General features: G+C 38.3%; 1 pseudogene; it reads right to left on the minus strand.

Moving 5' to 3' along the window:
• Positions 1-125: 125 nt before the first annotated feature.
• LOC122002475 lies at positions 126-1,067 on the minus strand (annotated as a pseudogene).
• Between the last annotated feature and the right edge of the window lie 8,081 nt (positions 1,068-9,148).

Here is a 9,148-nt window from a genome sequence, read left to right on the forward strand (position 1 = left end):
AAAGATTATACAAATAATATAATAAGAAAATATTTGAATGCCTATACTTGATTAATCTTATTTTTATTCATTTAATAGTAAAACATATAAATTAGATAAAAAAATATTAGTATTTATTTAATTTATTAGGCCGCAAAGTAAACACACTCAGCAATCTCCAAGATGATCTGGCTCAGCTCCTCCGGCGACGACAGCATCGGCATGTGGTCAGCCTCCTCCATCACCTTTACCTCATCCACCGGGAAATTCTCGATCATCCACCGCTGGGAGAATTCCGGCAGCGCCTCGTCCTTCCCGCACACACAACGAACACCTTCGCCAACGAGCCGTAGCCCTGACTTGGAGAGCGGCGGCGCCGACGACAAATCCTTCACGAACAGTGAAGAAGGCCTCGCCAGAGCCACTGCCAGAGTCGAGTCCTCCATCAAAATCTGATCTTGTTAGGAATATTTATGCAATCACGCTAACGATTTAGAATCTCTAAGCAAGCAGAGACTGACCTCCGGCGAATAACGGCTGTAAAGGACGGACATGAACTTGGGGTCGAATAGCAGCGACAGAGGACCCTTTTCCTCGTCCCCAGATCGCGTGTCCAACCAAAATGGCATGGTTGGATCATCCAGTTTAAGCTTCACAGGATCAGAGCAGAATTTAATCGACCGTATGGAGTAAAGCAGAGTGCGATGTGCGCGTAAAGGTGTCACCTTGCAGTAGACGTAAGAGGGGGGATGAAGAGTGTCCGGCTGAAGCGCTGTGACGAAGACGCCGGCGGCGACCTTGTCGGGGAATTTGTCCGTGGTGAGGGCGACGTTGAGGCCCCCGAGGCTGTGGACGACGAGGAGGACGCGCGCGCGCGTAGGGAGCGAGGTGAGGACGTCGACCAGCGGCTGGTTGTAGTCGGCGAAGCGGCGCTCGTCGACTCCGGAGGCGGCGAGGTCCAGCGCGGTAACGCGGTGTCCGGCAGAGCGGAGGCGGGTGGTGACCCTGTGCTACGACCAGGCGCCGTGGCAAGTTCCGTGAACCAGGACGATGTGGCGGCTGCTGTGGTCGGAGGCGGCGTCGGCCATGTCTGCGGCTTGAATTGCTTTCGGTCGCCATGGCTCCGCTGCTGGTGGTTGATTTATAGAAAAATAATTATTAAATGACATTAATGCCTTTGGAGAAAAAACGATAATTTACCAATACGTGGAATATAAAAATTATCTAACATACTCATGTATTTAACAAAAAAAAACATAGTAAAATGATATAGAATTTTCATTTTACCCCTCCCGCCAACTTCCTCTTCTTAATCGTCATTTTATAGGCATCCAAATTACATTTCAAATCATTTTGATTTAAAATTAATCAGAGGCATAGCCACATTAAGGAGAGGGGTACCCCCTCTTATATTTTATTAAAAAATAATATATATATATATATATATATATATATATATATATATATATATATATATATATATATATATATATATATATATATATAATAACTTTGAGTAGTCAATTCATCACCATTCAATATCAAAAATTAAAATGATCACGTATTTAGAAAGTTCATAATCTAAATTATCCATTGGTACCACTTCTACGAGGAAATATCATGATTTGAAATGTTAAGTATTAAATTTTAAAAATAAAATATATAATAATAAATGGATGAACTAAATCGTAGGGCACAAAGTAAGGAAGCTAAATTAAAATTGAATCGAGTTTGAACTAAATTCAACGAGTAGATATGGAGATAAGTATTATGTTGGTTCAAATTGGAATTGATTTGAAGTTGAGTTATGACCGAACCAAGTTTAATGTTTAAACGAGTTCAAATGTTTAAAAAGAATTAGGATATTTTGGACCAAACCTTTTATTTTTTTCTCTCCCTCTTCTCCCTATACATGTTACATCCTAACTGTATCGTATGCCACCCCTTCGCTCATTCCTCTCTTTTATTTTTTTGCCTCTTCTTCCTCGTTTGCTTCTTCTCCTTCTCTTCTCCAACATTAGAAAACTTACAATTTTTTCCTCTCCTCTTCTAAAGCACAAAAGCTTTTTTTCTTCTCCTTTCTCTTCTCCAACAAGCAAGAAATGTAACACCAATTGCTGCCCTCTTCTAGCAACAAGATCAATTACAACCATCAACCCCCCTATCTTCTTCCTCTTCTGGTATTTTTTAGGATTTTATTGACACGACAAAATAATCATGTTTTGTCTTACCTTGCTCTCTTTGTGTTATTGCCGAGCTCACCAAAACTAGTCAAGGTTGCTAACAAAGAAAGTAAAGTTCTCATTTTTTTACTTCTTCCCCTCTATTTTATCTTCTCTATTTTTCTCAAAATCAATGTTCTTCCAAGAGTTGTAAGTTATTCCTTCCTCGTTTCATGAATTTTTGAAAATTGCCCCTCCTAATCGAAAATCCTGGCTACGCCCCGGAAAATAATACTGATGGTTCGAATGATGACGGAGTCAACATTTTTCTCCCCCTCTCTCAGTTTGTGCATGTCTCACCGTTCTTCGTAACTCTCTGATTGCAGTTCTATTTTAGTAGTAAAATTGTCCCCCCATTGAAACCCATGTAAGTGTCTTCGTGGGTCCCCCAAGCGGCATCAAGCATTTTCGATGAAAATCCACACTGGTTACGACTCTATAGTGAAGGATTTTAGGGTTTCCGACAATAATCTTCTTTTATAATGGCACAAGGAAATGGGTCAAGTGTATCATCCTCTACTATTCAATTATCAAAGGTAATATCTTAAAAACTCTCTAATTTTGAAAAGCTCTAGTATGGTGAGTAATTTTAAAAATTTTAAAATATAGGGTTCAGTTGATGTTGGGCAGAAACTGTGTTGAAACAGTATCTTAGGTCACACTAAAAGTTTTTTTTAAGCATCCACAAAAAAAGGAATGCATCAATGATCTGTTATTTTATATGATTGACACATAGCGATTATCAAATAGTCACCCTTTAGTATTTTCTTGAACATACAAGATATGCAGCATATCCATGGTATATTGGCCAATATATTTTAAAATTGAGATTCAACTTCTCAAACCTTTAGATTCTCAGGTACAACTTATAATTGTAAATTTTAATCACGAAGTAGTATAGTAAAATAAAATTTTTGAAAAGGTTAATATTTTAGTCAGTTAATGGCCCTAGTAGTGGGGGTATCATGGCAAACGAGGGTCTGATATGATTTCATATTAGACCCAACATGGACCTAATACGATCCCATATCAGGCCTAACGTGGGCTGTTATAATCCCATATTATGCCTAACGTGGGCCTGATATGTGATCATATCAGGCCCAACGTAGGTCTAATACTTATTTATCTATTTGTAAAAGTCAACTAATCCTTTAAGTTTTCAGGTGTACTGGTTGTCTTCATAAGAAGAGAGATTTCTTTGTTACTTGGTATTGTAGACCAAAGGTGCTTCGGTTCCAATCAATTCAATTAAAGCATCGGGTGACCTCTTTCTAACTTACTTCTGAAATAAAAAAGAAGTTACTAGATCAAGAATTGAGGAGTTATTTAAATTTTATGCCAATCATGTTGAAGAAGATGATATTTTATTATTTTACAAATTCTACATTACATATATATTTGTTTGTCTTATTTTCTTCTAGTACATATAAGGTCCATTTATGCCTTATAGATATAATAGATAATTTTGAGAATCTTGTTATATTCAACTAGGTTGAAGTCATCCATGAATTTATGGCTCCACAATTACTAAAAATTAGGGATATATTTTTATCAACTCAGACAATACATTCCAACATCAACCTCCCTTACCTAAAGGGCTTTGTTGGGTTTTTAGCAATGAGTTTATTTTTGATGTTAAATTTGACAATATTTTGCAGACATGTATGAATATCTAGCACTTTTGATGATGAATCAGGTATGATTTTTAGAGCATGTTCCAATCTAAAAATCATACAAAATTGAAGCAGCACTAATAAATAAGTGGAGGAATATGTTGGTGCGGGAAGCATCCGATGATCGAATTTGGGGTTTGATTGTGTCAAAGGGTCCAAAGTTAAGTTGTCTTATTATCTGATAAGTTTGAATGAGATTACAGGAAAAATCCTAAGTGTGTTTAGGTAAAAGTCCTAGCTGCGGTTAGACAAGTGGAAAACCTTAGGGGGCAATAACCCTAGGTCCTAAGGGGCAATAACCCTAGGTCCTAGGGGGCAATAACCCTAGGTCCTAGGGGGTGGTAACCCTAGGCAGAAAGTCTTGGAGGGTCGAAGGCTTCGGGCAAAAATCCTAGAGTTGGGGACTCTAGGTTGAAATTCTGGTGTCGTGAACCAGGTGGAAGTCTGGACGGGTCGTGGAGCGGACGTCCAGCATGAAGACTGGAAGACTCGGACACTGAGCAAAAATCCAATCGGTCTGGAGGACCGGTCTGGCAAAAAGGTAAACTCTCCTGAGTGGAGTAGGTGAGGATGCGTTCCCCGAAGAGGGAACAGTGGGCGTCGGTTCGACCTAGGGTTTCCGTAGGAAATCCGAAGTTAGAACCGGGCAGTCCGGTGACTGTCAAATACTTGTATTTATCTTATTTTATTGTGCTAACTTTGTTTTACAGGGTATACTTTGTTTGTGGACTAATATGCCTTGCAGGAAGGGAGTTACACAAAAGAAACCTCTGATGAACAGTACTCAAGGCGCCCTCTATGGAGCTTGGAGGCGCCTCGGGTGTCTTGGATAAAAGCCTCGCAGGAAGGAGCGAAGGCGCCTTCCAAAGAGATGGGAGATACCTCAAATGCTAGATGGAGGGTGCCCTCTGTTGGGATGTATACTATAAATCCAGCTTTTGTATGAACATCTATTTTGAAATATTTTGAAATGAGAATCACTTTGGTCAAATGTTTACATTTTATATTTATATATATGTCAATGTAGTTGTCCATTTAATTTATATGGTAGATAACATGGTGTGTGGTGCCACACAGAAGATCATGTTATTGGTTCCTTATAAATTATAAATAGTAGCTCAAAACCAAGATGGATTGGGACAAACCATTGGAATAGTTGTAGTGTAATTTGGTATTAGTCTGTCTTGACTATAAAATTATACTAGTACACTATGTGTGTATTGAGCAGGACCGTTTGAGGTTGTTTGATTTGTACTGACTACATAAAAGAACAGAACCTCTGTTATTATGGATGTGCACCCTCTTAATCCCTATATAATAACAAGCACGTATACTTAGTATTTATTTCTTTAACTTATCAATGGGTGAGATTTATTCGTTAAATCAATAGGCCTGATGAGTTGGGAAATACTACTATTTATATGGTGTGTTGTTGATTATAGAAGGAATCTGTGTCTTAATTATTTAGGCTGATGATGCCCCCTTGTGGAGCTCATAAGGATTATCATGTAAACCCTGCAGATGGACTTAGTCCAACATGATAATAAAGTTGAGTGGTACTATTTTTGGAATCAGATGTTAATTAATTGAGTTGTTAGTAACTCATTTAATTAATGGACATACGATATCTTAAACATAGGGAGATTAACACACTCATGATAAGAAGGAGCCCATATTATAATATGGGATCGGTGCGGTAGTTCAATAATAACTCTTTAGTGGTATGAGTTATTATTGATGGACTTGGGTTGAGTATTTGGGCCGAACACAGGAAGCCCAAGCCCATCAGGAGGCCTAAACTAATTCCTTCTCTAGGTCCCTGTTGTAGCCTCTATATAAAGCTTCGCATCCATGAATCCATAACTTGGTTTGGTTTAACTTGGTTTTGGTTTGATTTTCTCCATCCTCCTAGGGCCGGCGACAAGGTTATAGAAAGGGATATTTTTTTAAAACAGAATTATGTTATTTTTCTTTCTTTGTAACCGACGGCAAAGGTTATAAAAGGAGTAGGTGATGCCCTCTAAAACCTAATTTTCTCACAAGTCTCCTCTTCTCCTTACCTAGGGCCGGCGACATCCCACCTCTTCCTTAGTGGCTGGCGCCCCCTCCCCCCCTTGATGGCCGACTCTCCCCTTCTTCCTTAGTGGCCGGCACCCCTCCTCCTTGGTGGCCGACGGATTAGAGAAGAAGAAGAAGAAGAGAAGGAAGAAGATTAGAAGGTGCCCCATCCTAGAGCCTCCTTTTGTAACCGACGGTTTGAAGAAACGAGAGGAAGGATGGTTGTTGTCTTGGTAGATCGTCGCCCACACGACATCTAAGAAGAGGAGAGGAATACAGCAGAAGATCAAGAGATCTTTAACTACAAAGGAAATGTACAACTAGTTCTTTAATTCCGCTGCGTAATTAGTTTAGTTTTCTTTGTATCGATTTTGAATACCAACACAAGAGGTCATCAATCTTGTACTTCAATCAAGATGTGCTTTGATCATTCAAGAACTTGATTGATTGATTAAACACATGTTTGATCGAACATGCGAGTTGCTAGGAAAAGTTCTATTCTTGTATAATTTTTTATACAGGAAAATTTAAACAGAACAGAATTCCAGCACCTTCAAGTAGAATTAGAGCAAGTTTTTTGGTTTTTTGTGATTGGTTTTTGGTTAAATTATGCACTGCTCGTATATAAGTTTAGGTTGGATAATAGTAGGATGTGCAAGAAAGATTAACTCTGTGATTGCAGGCATCTTAGATCCAACTATTATGACTTTTTGTGTGTTGTGTATGATTTGAACCCTCGGGCATGTCGAGGTTGTTTTGTGTATATGATTGTAATAATTAAATACGGCCGGTTGTCATATTATTTTTTTTTACATTTTTTTCGATCTAGATTACATGTAAATTCTCTTGTGGAATATAGGATCGATAAATATAAATTTTATTTTTTTTGTTGCAGCTTGTATCCTTGCTATGTGTAGTGATATTTTGAGGACCGGAGGCGCGACGAAAAATGAAGCAAGATAGACGCGACGGCTTGATCCATTGGCGGCATATTGGAGGACATCATTGGATGATGCCATAACAGTTGAAAATTTTATTTTCATATTTATTGCTTTTATATGCTATTTTTATGTGCTGTGATGTGTGTGCATGTTAAAATTCCTCAATTTAAATAACTAAGTAGGAGAGGGATTATTTAAATAAATCTCACGGTCTCCATTACTGATTTGTAAGTGATGCATTCAAACTTACGCGTTGGCTTTAAGTGCCTTCCTCCATTTCGGATGAGTTTGTTTACGGGCCACTAGATCAAACTTCCTCTCTGGATGATTATAGGAAATTATTTAGGATTGTGTGATCTTCTCCATCTGAAGGGGCACAATCCTAATTAATGGACTAAGTATCAAGTAATGGTATATACTTAGGCACATTTAATAGTATCCTCTCTATCGGAGTCACTGCTATTATTTGTGTGACCGAAGATGAACCAACTATTAATTTTATTTATCATAAAGTTAGGTTGACAAGATAATAAAACTAATGGGTAAAACCTCCTCTTACAAATGTTTGAATTAGTATACGTTCACACTATTGTGGCATATAAAATTCACGGTGTTTTGAGGCGTTGGTGAATTTAAATTATATTGTTTGAGGAATCAATATTATTTTAAATTCTAAAGTTTTGACCAAATATTTTATTTTTTGATTCTCAAGATTTCAAAATGACTTTCAATCCTCTTGCTATCATTTTAAAAGAAAACAAACTTACTGGTCCAAATTATATTGATTGGAAACGAAACTTGGACATTGTCTTAACTGCTGAAGAATACAAGTTTGTACTTCTTGAGGTTTGTCCTAGCATGCTTGATAAGGATTCTAGTGAAGAGGAGATAGAGAGACATAGGAAATGGGTCAAGGCAGATGAGATGGCGCGGTGTCACATTTTGGCTTCTATGTCAAATGTGCTGCAATATCAGCATCAGGCCCTACCCACTGCCTATGACATGATGTTCGATCTCAAGGAACTCTTCGGACACCAGAATCGGGCTGCCAAGCAAGAGGCCATGAGAAACGTAATCACGACTACCATGACTGAGGGGACACCCGTAAGGGATCATATCCTCAAGATGATGACTCATTTGAATGAGATGGAAGTCCTTGGAGTTGAAATCGATGGAAAAACCCAGGTTGATATCATTCTCCAAACGCTACCCAAAATTTTTGAGCAGTTCCACCTGAATTACAACATGAACAAAAAGGTTTATTCGTTGGTGGAACTTCTGATAGAACTCTAAGCGACAAAAGGGCTATTTTGTCAAAATTCTCAAGTTCACATTGCTGAAAACATTTCTGCCTCTAAGCCGAAAGGCGGAAAGAAGAAGAAGAAACAAGTTGGTTCGATAAAGAAAGTGATTCGACCTCAAGGGACTGGGCCGCAGGCAGGTATGAAGAAGCCGAAAGGCAAGTGCTTCACATGCAAGCTGTATGGATATTGGAAGGTGGATTATCCTCGCAGAAAGGAGAATAATAAAGGTATATCTTATTCATTAGTTATTGAAACATATTTAGCGGTGTTATCTACCAGTACCTTGTGTGTAGATACGGGAGCCATTGATCATGTCTACAATTCATTGCAGGGGTTCCAGGAAACCAGACGACTACATGAAGGGGAGATCACCGTCTACATGAGCAATGCTATAAGAGTGGCGGCTGTTGCAGTGGGAGATGTTTATTTATCTTTTGATAGGAATAAAACTTTGATTTTGAAAAATTATCTTTACGTACCATGTTTTAGAAAGAACTTGATTTCAGTTTCTAAATTATTTATGGATGTATATTCTGTTTCTTTTGATAACAAAGTGGTTGTTATGAAAAATAGGGTGGTTATCTGTTATGGTACGTTGGTTGACAATTTGTATACTCTTAATCCAATAACTCCCACGATGCAACAAATGAAAATTAATAACACATCTTCTAATTCTAATAAGAGAAAGCAACCTTCGGAAATGAACCAAATATATCTTTGGCATCTAAGGTTGGGTTATATTAACTTAAGTAGGATTCAAAGGTTAATAGCCGATGGACCTTTGGTTCATTCGTAATGGAAAACTTTCTGACCTGCGAGTCTTGCTTGGAAGGAAAAATGACCAAGAGGCCTTTTAATGCAAAGGGGTATAGAGCTAAAGAAGTGTTGGAATTGGTTCATTCTGATTTGTATGGGCCTATGACTATCCAAGCAAGAGGTGGTTTCGAATATTTTGTCTCTTTTATAGATGA

Source organism: Zingiber officinale, chromosome 1A (assembly GCF_018446385.1).
Source record: "Zingiber officinale cultivar Zhangliang chromosome 1A, Zo_v1.1, whole genome shotgun sequence".
NCBI classification, from domain to species: Eukaryota; Viridiplantae; Streptophyta; class Magnoliopsida; order Zingiberales; family Zingiberaceae; genus Zingiber; species Zingiber officinale.